Raw genomic sequence first — 14,095 nt, 5'->3', positions numbered from 1 at the left:
ACTCTGGTTTTCACCTTCAACCTGTCATGAAAAAAACATCCAACACAAATGTGCTTTGCTTTTACTCGCTTGTGAAAATATTGTCTGTCATTTAAAAAAAAAAGCATGAATAAGATGGGAACTTGGTGCTTTCTTTGAACGTCATGTCATTTGTAAAAGGTTTCATTCAGTCGTTAATGCTCTAAAGCTCAAAGTTCAAAGTTTAAAACATCCCGTATCACCTCAGAAAGTATCAGGTAGATTTACCTCGTACACTTGCACACCCACAGCTATGGCTCAAATACAGCAGGTGCCTTGTGCTCCGAGATACTTTTGTTACGCTCCTCACAGCCTTTCTCCCTCCCTCACCCCTGGAATACCGTGGCGCCCCAAGGTAATAACACTGATCCATTGTGCCTATGGTTGCACGCACACACACACACACACACCAGTGGTGGTTCGGGGGGGGGGCAGTGCCCCTGTGACAACAATTTTGGACCCCCTTGTGGCCCCCCTAAATGTGTAGTATAATTTTTTTTATTTACATAACAAATGTTTGCTATCTTCTTTTTTTTCATCCGTTATTAGACAGTGGCAACGATGATGATTATGAACATAATCTTTTGCCTGCTAATTCCTGCAATGCAGTGAAGAAAACGATGACAACAATAACGTCTAATGTAACTGGCCCCTCTAACAGTACAACTGGCCCCAGCTTGCCCCCCCCCCCCCCCCCCCCCCCCCAGTTGAAATGGTCTAGAACCGCCACTGACACACACACACACACACACACACACACACACACAAATGTATCTTAGATCTTGCCCTATTAAAGATTTGATAGATGCAAACCAAGACACTTGGACTCGCCTTCTCTGAGACCTCCTCTTGTTATTGTCCAAGTCAATGGTTTCATAGCAATTTGGGTGATTTGGGGCCTCAACCACTAACTCCAGTCAATGGTTATAGCACCTAAAACCACACTAAAGCCTCATTCACAGCAAACACAAAGATGTAACAGTATTTTGGACCCGTAATACTGAGTTCACTACACTTTGGTATCACACATTTTTGGCATTTCTGAGTTTATGTGCCCTCATTGTCACCACAGCCCCAATTATGACTACATATGTATGTATTGTAGTTGTTATTCCAGGGTGGTGAACATTGAGACTGGCTGCCTGCCAATGAGGTGCCAGCAGACTTCTTAAAACCACCGCCTGTATCCCTACTCCCACGCATGTTTTGCCTAACTCCTACTACCCACAGTGATAGAATGTGGGGGAAATCCAGGTGGTTGCCTCAAAGGAGAGATAATATCTGTTTATGTGAGAGACTCCACACAGTTACAGGTCATATTGTAGTGTTTCCCAGACTGTAGCCTATGTTCTTCAAAATGTAGTTGAGTGTGTACTGATTATTGGGGGCTGTTTGTATAGTTCCTGGCAGGTGGAGTTAAACAGTCATGTGCTGATAAGAATCTCTTATTTTAGATAGAATGCAAAGACTTCCCCTCTAGTCTACATGATCTGTGTGTAATTTATGATATGTGTCTGGTATGATATGACATTTGAATAAAGAAAGGCAATCCTAAATTCTGCTCCAACATGCTTCCAAGCACCGGTTTAAGAATTTCCAATGACAGGTAATTTGATGTTTTCATTAGGTTGCTGACTTTTTTTCTTCTCTTCCATTCTTCCGCCCCTGTTATCTTATTTAAAAACAGAATAACAATGTTCTTCCCCCTTCCCCACCATCTCCTCTTGAGAATTTCTGTCCTGAGGCAGTAGCTAGCATCTCATTTTCCATGTCTCCCTATCCGTCCTTTCTCCATCATCTGGATATGCCTTGTCTTTCTCTTACATTCTCTCTCTCTCTCCCCACCCCTCTCTCTCCCTCACTCTCTCTCTCCCCCCCTCTCTATGTCTTTCCCCCTTCTCTAGATTCGTCTGTGTCTGCCCACAGAGGGAAGTAACATTGTAGCTGACTGACTGTCTGGTGTGGTTCGCCCCGTGTTGTGTGTTCAGTGGCATTTCTCACAATACAACCCACTGTAGACAGATGGCAGGGGTTTGGCTTGGGCTGACAAAGACTTCCCCTGCATTATTAAAACGATTTTAACTGAACAGAGGGACTCACTAGGACCCTGAACGACCCTGCGATTACATAAGGTCCTCATCTGCTGTGTCCTGTCACCAAGGTGACGGGTGGGTGCCCAGGGACTAGCTTGTCAGTGTTGCCTCTCCCCCAGGCTCTCTCTCTGCAGTCAGTCAGACACTGAGCTGCCTCATTACAGCAATTACCATATAGATAGAGCTTGATTAGCCATTGAATGACTCTATCACTTATACTAGAGTACTGTATAATAAAAAAACGAATCTCACAAAATAGTCATATTGATAGGATTTTACTTTGGTCCTTATGATAAAGGAGTAATTACATCCCAATGCTATGGTTTATGGCTACTGAGTACTGTGTATATTTCAGAACCATCGGACCTGGAGGAAGATGTAAGAACGTGAGGAGACCAGCTCTGTTGCTAGTAAGAGAGTAAAGTCTACATGATTACAGAGTAAACATGCAAAGGTTTCCATTATATCACTCCATACTTACTCACTCACTCACTGAACTCATTTCCTCATCTTTCCCAGCTGCCTCACTGTAGTATGCTGTTTAGTTAGGTTATATGGCCTTTCTAGGGAGTTTTTCCTAGCCACCGTGCTTCTACACCTGCATTGCTTGCTGTTTGGGGTTTTAGGCTGGGTTTCTGTACAGCACTTCGAGATATTAGCTGATGTACGAAGGGCTATATAAAATAAACTTGATTGATTGATGAAAAACATTCCATTCTGTGCTTAACTGATCAATTATCAATTATCAATTATGTTCATTTCCCTGGCCTTACTTGATAAGGATCCTGACACCCCTTACAAAAAAACTTGTGGAAAAACATGTTTTCAGATCTGTGTGAAGATACACATGTACATTTTTTCATGTGTTTTTTCCTCATGTGAAAAATAAATTCCTCACACATTTATTTTTCATATGATAATTTTTGACCAATTCCATTTACATCTGGTGTCCCATCTAGGGACAACCCTGCTTAGCTTCAGAGGCAAACCAGCAGTGGGATGCAAATTGCTATGTTGCTGGAATTAATATGCCAGAACTTACACCTGGAGAAAAGGCAGCGAATGCAAAGGCCAGGGTAACATAACCAAAGATAGGGAAATTTGCAGGGAAGAGGAACATGTTTTATTTAATTACGTTTTCATAAAAAAAAAATAACTGAAAACATTTTTCTGGCATTTACAATTCATTTGCTCTGGCGTTTAAAAATGATTTCCTTGCAATATGTTTTTTTGCTATCAATACTTTGGGGTTTATCTTTGTATTTCTTTCAATATCATTATTTTTGTTTGCAATACTAAGAATTTTGTTCTCGACTTCTGAGGCTTTGCTTGATATTAATGCCACAAAAGTTACTCAATCACAAGATGATTGCACCATATAATAACACTATTACTCTATTAAAGGTGTTTAAAGAGGCAATCCTTAATTTAAACATTAACACAGTTTTGGTAAAAAGCTGAGGGAGGGGGCTGGAGAAATACAACCACTCTCAAAACCATAGACTATGCTATGGATGCAAGGACTAACCATCTATGATATCAAAAGTATAGTATCGTGGAAAATCTCACTTTCACATGTGGAATTGTAAGTTTACATGTGATAAACAAGCAGATGTGAAAATCAAATTTATTTCAATTTCTTTCATATGTGAAAAATTTTCATATCTAAAAAAAAAGTTCACGTGATTGATAGATTTTTACATGTGGAGTTTTCTTACATGTTAACATGCAAATTAGATTTTTTTTCATGTGGAGTTGTTATACATGTGAAAAGGCAAATGGGATTTTCACATGTGCAACTATATCTTGGACTTTCTGAAGGGCCGCCCCCTGGTGGTGAGGGTATCCAACAACACATCTGCCATGCTGACCCTCAACACTGGGGACCCTCAGGGTTGTGTGCTTAGTCCCCTCCTGTACTGCCTGTTCCCCCACGAGTCCAACACCATCATCAGGCTTCAGGTAGGACCCAGATGCAGACAGTGTCTAAGAAACAAAATGTTATTTTTAGTACAGGGGCAGGCAAATGACTGGTTAAAGGCAGGCAGAGGTCAGTAATCTAGAGAGTGTGCAAAAGGTCCAGAATGGCAGGCAGTCTCAGGGTCAGGGCAGGCAGGGGTCAATAATCAAATCAAACTTTGTCACATGCGCCGAATACAACAAGTGTAGACTTAACCGAGAAATGCTTACTTACAAGCCCTTAACCAACAGTGCAGTTCAAGAAGAAGAAAACATTTACCAAGTAGACTAAAATAAAAATGAATAATAAAAAGTAACACAATAAGAATAACAATAACGAGGCTATATACAGGGGGCACCAGTACCGAGTCAGTGTGCAGGGGTACAGGCTAGTTGAGGTAATCTGTGCATGTAGGTGGGGGCGAAGTGACTATGCATAGGTAACAAATAAATAGCGAGTAGCAGCGGTGTACAAAAAGGGGGGGGGGGGGGGGGGGGGGTCAATGTAAATTGTCTAGTGGCGATTTTATGAATTGTTCAGCAGTCTTATGGCTTGGGGATAGAAGCTGTTGAGGAGCCTTTTTGTCCTAGACTTGACGCTCCGGTACCGCTTGCTGTACGGTAGCAGAGAAAACAGTCTATAACTTGGGTGACTGGAGTCTCTGACAATTTTATGGGCTTTCATCTGACACCGCCTATTACATAGCTCCTGGATGGCAGGAAGCTTAGCCCCAGTGATGTACTGGTCCGCTCGCACTACCCTCTGTAGTGTCTTACGGTCAGATGCCGAGAAGTTGCCATACCAGGCGGTGATGCAACCGGTCAGGATGCTCTCGATGGTGCAGCTGTAGAACCTTTTGAGGATCTGGGGAGCCATGCCAAATCTTTTCAGTCTCCTGAGGGGGAAAAGGTTTTGTCGTGCCCTCTTCACAACTGTCTTGGTATGTTTGGACCATGATAGTTCGTTGGTGATGTGGACAACAAGAAACTTGAAACTCTTAACCCGCTCCACTACAGCCTCGTCGATGTTAAGGGGGGCCTGTTCAGCCCACCTTTTCCTGTAGTCCACGATCAGCTCCTTTGTCTTGCTCACATTGAGGGAGAGGTTGTTGTCCTGGCACCACACTGCCAGTTCTCTGATCTCCTCCCTATAGGCCGTCTCATCATTGTCGGTGATCAGGCCTACTACTGTTGTGTCGTCAGCAAACTTAATGATGGTGTTGGAGTCGTGTTTGGCCACGCAGTCGTGGGTGAACAGGGAATACAGGAGGGGACTAAGTACACACCCCTGAGGGGCCCCAGTGTTAAGGATCAGTGTGGCAGACGTGTTGTTGCCTACTCTTACCACTTGGGGGCGGCCTGTCAGGAAGTTAAGGATCCAGTTGCAGAGGGAGGTGTTTAGTTCCAGAGTTCTTAGCTTAGTGATGAGCTTCAAATGCACTATGGTGTTGAACGCTGAGCTGTAGTCAATGAACAGCATTCTCACATACAGTAGGTGTTCCTTTTGTCCAGGTGAGAAATGGCAGTATGGAGTGCAATTGAGATTGCGTCATCTGTGGATCTGTTGGGGCGGTATGTGAATTGGAGTGCGTCTAGGGTGTCCGGGATGCTGTTGATGTGAGCCATGACCAGCCTTTCAAAGCACTTCATGGCTACCGACGTGAGTGCCACGGGGCGGTAATTTAGGCACGTTACCTTCACTTCCTTGGGCACAGGGACTATGGTGGTCTGCTTGAAACATGTAGGTATTACAGACTCGGTCAGGGAGAGGTTGAAAATGTCAGTTTAGACACTTGACAGTTGGTCTGTGCATGCTTTGAGTACACATCTTGGTAAACCTGTCTGGCCCAGAAGCTTTGTGAATGTTGACCTGTATAAAGGTTTTGTTCACATCGGCTACCGAGAGCGTTATCACACAGTCATCCAGAACAGCTGGTGCTCCCATGCATGCTTCAGTGTTGCTTTGCCTCGAAGCGAGCATAAAAGGCACTTAGCTCGTCTGGTAGGCTCGCGTCACTGGGCAGCTCGTGTCTGGGTTTCCCTTTGTAGTCCGTAATAGTTTTGAAGCCCTGTCACATCCGACGAGCGTCAGAGCCGGTGTAGTAGGACTCAATCTTAATCCTGTATTGACGCTTTGCTTGTTTGATGGTTCGTCTGAGGGCATAGCAGGATTTCTTATAAGCGTCTGGATTAGTCTCCCGCTCCTTGAAAGCAGCAACTCTAGCCTTTAGCTCGATGCGGATGTTGCCTGTAATCCATTGCTTCTGGATGGGATATGTACGTACAGTCACTGTGGTGGGGCAAGGTATAGAACGGCAGGCATGCTCAGGGTCAGACCAGGCAGAGCGATCAAAACCGTGAAGGACAAGAAAACAGGAGCAGAGGAACAAACCATGGTAGGTTTCACAAAACAAAACAAACTGGCTAAAGACAAATAGAGAACACAGGTATAAATACACAGAGGATAATGGGGAAACTGGGCGACACCTGGAGGGGGTGGAGACAAGCACAAAGACAGGTGAAACAGATCAGGGTGTGACAGCATCATTAAGTTTGCAGATTACATGATGGTGGTAGGCCTGATCACCAATGACAATGAGACAGCCTATAGGGAGGAGGTACGATACCTCGGCAGTGTGGTGCCAGGACAACAACCTCTTCCTCAACGTCAGCAAGACAAATGAAGGGAGTGGTCTAGAGCACTGCATCGCAGTGCTAGCTGCGCCACCAGAGTCTCTGGGTTCGCGCCCAGGCTCTGTCGCAGCCGGCCGCGACCGGGAGGTCCGTGGGGCGACGCACAATTGGGCTAGCGTCGTCCGGGTTAGGGAGGGTTTGGCCGGTAGGGATATCCTTGTCTCATCGCGCTCCAGCGACTCCTGTGGCGGGCCGGGTGCAGTGCGCGCTAACCAAGGGGGCCAGATGCACAGTGTTTCCTCCGACACATTGGTGCGGCTGGCTTCCGGGTTGGAGGCGCGCTGTGTTAAGAAGCAGTTGGTTGGGTTGTGCTTCGGAGGATGCGTGGCTTTCGACCTTCGTCTCTCCCGAGTCCGTATGGGAGTTGTAGCGATGAGACAAGATACTAATTACTAGCAATTGGATACCACGAAAATTGGGGAGAAAAGGGGAGAAAAAAAGAAGGAAAAAAAAGCAAGATAAAGGAGCTGAAAACGGACGGCCGGAGGGAAACGGAAAGCCGAGCACACCTCCATTCAGGAAACGGAGGGTTGAGCATGCCCCCATTCACATCAAACGGGCTGTAGTGGAGCAGGTCGAGCGTTTCAAGTTCTTCGGTGTCCACATCACTAAGGATCTATCATGGTCCACACACACCAAAATAGCTTAGTGGTTACAGCATCGGACCAGTAACAGAAAAGTCGCTGGTTTGAATACCCGAGCTGACAAGTTGATGAATCTGTCGATGTGCTTTTGAACCAGGCACTTAACCCTAACTTTCTCCAGGGTGACCCTGTAAAACAACACATGCACCTATCTGGTGTATGTGACAATAAAAACTGAAAAGATTTGGCATGGGCCTTCAGAGTTCTACAGCTACACCATTGAGAGCATCTTGACTGGCTGCATCACCTCTTGGTATGGAAACTGCTTGGCATCCGAACGCAAGGCGCTACAGAGGGTAGTGCGTATGGCCAAGTACATCACTGGGGCAAAGCTCCTGGCCATCCAGCACCTCTATGCCAGGCGGTGTCTGAAGAAGGCCCTAAAAATTGTCATAGACTCCAGCCACCCAAGTCTTAGACTGTTTCTCTGCTACTGCACGGCGAGCGGTACCGATACACCAAATCTGCAACCAATATGACCCTGACCAGCTTATACCCCCAAGCCATAGGACTGCTAAATAGTTTAAGTAGTTAACCAAATAGCTACTTGGACTATCTGCTAGACCATTTTTGACTCATCACATACGCTGCTGCTACGGTTTATTATCTATCCTGTTGCCTAGTCACTTTATTCCTAGTTATATGTACAGTGGGGCAAAAAAGTATTTAGTCAGCCACCAATTGTGCAAGTTCTCCCACTTAAAAAGATGAGGCCTGTAATTTTCATCATAGGTACACTTCAACTATGACAGACAAAATGAGAAACAAATATCCAGAAAATCACATTGTAGGATTTTTAATGAATTTATTTGCAAATTATGGTGGAAAATAAGTATTTGGTAAGTATTATTAAGTATTATAAGTATTATTTCAACTATGGTGGCTGACTAAATACTTTTTTGCCCCACTGTACATACTGTATCTTCCTCAATTACTTCGTACCCCTGCACATCGACTCTGTACTGGTTCCCCGTGTATATAGAAAAGTTACCATTACTCATTGTGTATTTATTATTACTTTTATTATTACGTGTTATTACTTTTCTGTTATTTCTATATTTTCTTTCTTTCTGCATTGTTGGGAAAGGCCCGTAAGTAAGCATTTCACTGTTAGTCTACACCTGTTGTTCACAAAGCATGTGATGAATACAATTGTATTTTACGTGTTATTCTCCTCACATGTGAAAAATGTAATGCATATGAAAATATGGTTTCACATGTCAAATTTAAGCTCAACGTGTCAAAACAGATATTTCACATGTGAAAATGCAAATTTGACGTGTTTTTTGTAAGGGACATCAATTTTACAGGAAGTCACATGGGGTAGAGGGGGATGGGGAGGCAGAATAATTGATCTAAATGTAAAGTCTTTGTGCCTTAATAAAAGACATTCTTTCTGACTCAGCTGGGATTTCATCTCTTTTTGGTCAGTGTGTATCACCTCTGACCTCCTCCTCCCCTTGCATCCCCTCAGCATTTCCTCCCAATCATATCGGTGTGATCAGGCGTGTGTCTGACTTTGATTATTTCCGTTCTCATATGATAGTGAAAGAGTAGAAATGTGTTTAAATCATCCTTAACAGTCAAATAAATTGTATGTTTCAAGTTTAACTTGAACCCTGAATATGTAATGGGAATATTGTTCCTCATTACAAACAAATCATTGTGACTCAGATGTTACTGGATATTGCTCATCATACTAGGTAGGGGCACTGAGTCATTTCATGGTTTTCTAATGTGAACACAGCACCATTGAGAATGTTTCAGTACCAGATATGACGTATTCTTGGCTGGTTTTCATACTTTCATACATTATAGACTTTAAAAGATTGCCTCAGATTAACCTCCGACCCTAGAAACAGTATTGAGGTGTCGACTGTATGTGTGTCTACACCAGGCCTGGGCAATTATTTTCCATGGAGGGCCACATTAGAATATATTTTTTGCCATCGCGGCGAGAATCATATTACAGGATTATACATCATGTGTATGACTGTGTTGACAGAAATATCTACTGTAAATCACGTCCAGATATGCTACTTATTTTACTTTTTTAACATGCACAGAAATAAACCACATCCATGTTCTACTTTTGGTAGGTATTTTCATTATTAAACAGGCAATGAACTACACGGAGGGAAAAGTACACTGTGCATTCAGCACCACGGACAGAACTCTTGTTAACGGGTATGCACAAAAACACAAGAAAGAGAGAGAGCTCAACATTACATTTAAACGACTCAATCAGTGTGAGGAGTGAAGTCTCTGATGGGCATTGACTAGAGCAGTGAAGTCAGATATAGTTTCTGACGTCGCTATGCGCAGGATTGCTGAGAGGTGAGAGTCAGTAAGAGATGATCTGTGCCTTGACGTGTTATATTTCCTCACTGAAAATGTCTGTTCGCATACATAGGTTGACCCAAACAGTACAAACATCTTCTGAGCATGACTCCTAATGTTTGGAAAGTTTTGTTCATTGCATAGAACCTCGTCAGTGACATTGTTTAGAATAGTTCTCCAGTCACTGCATCAGACTGAAGATAGATAAGCACCAGTTGCAGGTCAGTGGGAGCGCGTTATCCACATTGAAGGTGAAAGGAGATGAAACCAATTTCCAACACTTTGAAATTCTCCAAATGACGAGAAAACGTACTGTTCAACGCACGCAGCAGCGTTGTATACTTCTCCCGTTGGTCATCTGATAGGGAACAGACTAGAATTGTCGGAAGGTGGGTGAGATTGTTGGCTTCTACTTGGCGGGTCAGGAGGCATAATTTTCCCTTGAAGGCTTTGACAAGGCTGTCCATCTGATGTGCAAAAAAAGCCCTTCCCTTGTAGTTTGAGGGCCATGATGTCCACGGTGAAGGCAAAATCAGCTAACCATTCTTTATCTTGCAGTTGAGGGAAATCCACATATTTTCCTTTCATTTGCAAAAACTCAGCAATCTGGTCCCACACCCTTTTAAGCACCTTCCCCAAACTCAGCCATCTCACGTTTGTGTGGTAGGGGAGATCTGCATGACCCGACTCTGTCTCTTCCAACTGTGAGACAAACTGCCTGTGGTTTAAAGCTTTTTCTCTTATGAAGTTTACCACTTTAGTGACTGTATCCACAACATGTCTCATTTTCAGAACACATTTACAGAGCACCTCCTGATGAATAATGTGATGCAGGAAAATCATTTTCTGATCTGGGTTCAGCTCAGCTACTTGATCTTGTATCCTTTTCAAAAGGCCAATGTTTTTTCCTGTCAAGTTTGGGCACCCATCATTGGTCACACTGGACAACATTTCAAAACTCAGTCCCAGCTTTGCCACACACTTATTAACCTCCTCCAATAAATCTTTCCTTGTGGTTGTGCTCTTCATTGACTACACTGAAGCAAGCTCCTCTGTAATTTCCAAGTCTGTGGTTATGCCTCGTAAGAATATCAACAACTGTGCCGTGTCACGTGCATCACTGCTCTCATCCAGGGCCAAGGAGAAATAGGTGAAATCCTTTACCTTGTCTTTCAACTGTTGTTTCATGTTCTTTGCAATGTCCTCAACACGCCGTGTCACTGTTATTCTTGACAGGTAAACATTATCTTTCTTTTCGGGGAAAAGGATTGCTGCGGAGTCAATTAAACATTCTTCAATGAATTCGCCCTCAGCGAATGTCTTGCTATGTTTAGATATTTTGTGGGACAGTACATTGCTAGCTCTCGCAATTCCGTCGTTTGCTGAATGCAGTTTTGTGAAAAGTCCTTTGTGCTTTTGCAACTGAGAAAGCAACTCTTTCGATGCCCTTGCCCTCTGCTCAGAAGACATATTCCTATATTTCTCTGCATGCTTCGTCTGGATGCGTCGGGACAAGTTGTAGTCTTTCAAGACAGCGATGCTCTCTTTGCACACTAAGGACACATATTTCCCTGATACCTCAATAAAGAAATATTTCGATGTCCACTCTTGCTGGAACACCCTGCATTCATTGTCAACTTTCCTATTTATACGTGCCTTCAAAATAAATGTCCCGCAAGCGGTGGGAGTTAAATCATTACACAAAGGCGAGTATTCATTGGGCTTTTAATTTGAATAGCAAATACGTTTTTCAAAATTTTACTATCGCAAATTATTTATGTGAACTGAGCATGATTCCCTCAGGCCGTATTGAATCAGGTCGCCGGCCTCATACGGCCCCCGGACCGGCCTTTGCCCAGGCCTGGTCTACACAGTGAATGAAGCAATTGCACTGAGGCTGCAGTGAACTTGAATATATAGTGCCACGTTTGGACAAAATGCATATTGCATGTAATTAACTATGGAAAGCACAGAGATCAACATTCCACATAAGGCTTGTCTACTGTTATTTGATTTATATGTTTATATAGTCCTACCCTACAGTGTGTTTGTAGGTAAAGCACAGCTGACAGATGTGGTGTCCAGTGATACAGAGGAAGAGAGCAAAATTCCAGGTCCCACAGGATGGGAAAGAGTTGATTGCGCAGAAAGTGATTATTTTATTATTTGCAAAACCATATTCCTCCAGTTTCTCACATTCCAAACATGGCCTACATAAGAGAGCTCCATCTCTCTGCACATTCAACATCCTCTTTGAAGTTAAAGCTGAGAGAGAGAGAGATTTAAAACACAGCTTTTCCCCTGCAAGACAGAAGAAAGAGGGATGGTGTGGAACATTTGAGAACAGAGTAATTGATGTGACAGCATATGCAGTCCGATACACTGACTCACAGTCAGATACTGTATAATGCTGGGCCAATTGTGCGCCGCCCTATGGGACTCCAGGTCACAGCCGGGTATCAAACCCAGGTCTGTAGTGACACCTCAAGCACTGCAATGCAGTGCCTTAGACCGCTGCGCCACTCGGGAGGCCCAGTGACTTCCTATTTTATGCCCCAATTCTGCAATACTGGTATAAAGTGAACTAAAGTGAACTGGGTGGGGAGCAGAATCTAAGGTTGTTAGCTAGCCCTGGAAAGTCCCTGTACTCTGCTGTAGATCTGTGTGTATTATTTTTGTGTGGTCTCTCGGGAATCCTTGTTGAAGTGTACACCACCACCACGTTGATCCACACAACTCAGAGGCTTCTCTCTACGCGCTCTACTTTGAGGTGTCCCCTCTACTTACACTCTCTCTCTATCTGCCCCCTGTTTCTCCTCCGCATGTCCCTCCTCTTCTTGGATGTCTCCCTGCTGTGGCTGGGCAGAGCTTCAGTGAAAGTTTCCTGGCTTTGAAAACCTACTCCAGGACTCCACAATGTGACGTAGCATTCATTTGTTTTCTTTGGATGCGATCTGTGCATGCCTTTTTGCATTGCCTGGTGTGTGCTTGTTTGTGTGCGTGTACTCTGTGTGTATGCTTTTCAAGCCATACGATTGCTGAACAGCTAAACGAATCAAATGGCCACCCAGACTATTTACATTAACAGCTACTAGCTGTTTGCTATCTATGCATAGTCACTTTACAAATTACCTCGACAACCTGTTCCCCCGCACATTGGCTTGGTACCGGTAACCCCTGTATATAGCCCTGTTAATGTTATGTACTTTTCTCTCTTTTTTTTTTTAAACTTTAGTTTATTTAGTAAATATTTTATTAACTCTATTTCTTGATCTGCATTGTTGGTTAAGGGCTTGTAAGTAAGCATTTCACCGTAAGGTCTACACCTGAGCATGTGACAAACAACATTTGATTTGATATGTTTGAGTAAGTAAGAGTGTGGGTGGAATATTCACTCATGTACACGTGATGATGACTCCTCCTGTGGTTTGTGTGACTTCTTTTATGAACCAGATATACAGAAGACATGCTGATCTTTCAGCACAGCGAGCCCCAGAGACTAGCTGCTGGACTGGAGAAGAACAGGAGGAAAACCCCTGGCCCCATTTACCCTTCCCTCCCTCTCCGCCTAGCCCCATCCTGCTCCACACTGCATGAACTAGGCCCGTGCTGATGTGCTCGACTGAAAGTGCGATTGTATTACATGCGTTTTCCCAAACATCTGAGAGAGCTGCTGGCTGTGCCGCGGTAGGCAGGGGAGAACAATAAAGACTCTTTCGTCCTGTCTTGCTGTTCACAGGGTTCTTCCTTTCTTGCTGTTCACGGGGTATACTAGGCTCTCTGCCTGAAGAATCCCCTGCTTGATTTGTGTGGATGGTCTTCTCCCGTCCCTGGTTCAAAGCTGATGACTGAATAGAAGTGACAGAGCAATTGTAACGGCGGTCCTCCTCCTCTTCATCTTCGGAAGAGGAGGAGTATTGAGGGAACCAAGGCGCAGCGTAGTGAAATGACATTTTATTAACGAAAAAACACGAACTTGAATAAACTAACAAAAATAACAAACGGTGTAGACAGACCTATACGACGAACTCACATAAAACAAGAAGAACGCACGAATAGGACAATTAGACTACACAAACCGAACAAACCGTAACAGTCCCGTATGGTGCAAACAATTACACAGACACGGAAGACAATCACCCACAACGAACACTGTGACAACGCCTACCTAAATATGACTCTTAATTAGAGGAACGCCAAACACCTGCCTCTAATTAAGAGCCATACCAGGCAACCCAAAACCAACACAGAAACAGAAAACATAGAATGCCCACCCAACCTCACGTCCTGACCAACTAACACACATAACAAACTAACATAAATAGGTCAGGAACGTTACATAACCCC

This window comes from Salvelinus fontinalis, chromosome 4 (assembly GCF_029448725.1).
Source record: "Salvelinus fontinalis isolate EN_2023a chromosome 4, ASM2944872v1, whole genome shotgun sequence".
Classification (NCBI taxonomy): Eukaryota; Metazoa; Chordata; class Actinopteri; order Salmoniformes; family Salmonidae; genus Salvelinus; species Salvelinus fontinalis.
This window is presented reverse-complemented; position numbering follows the sequence as displayed.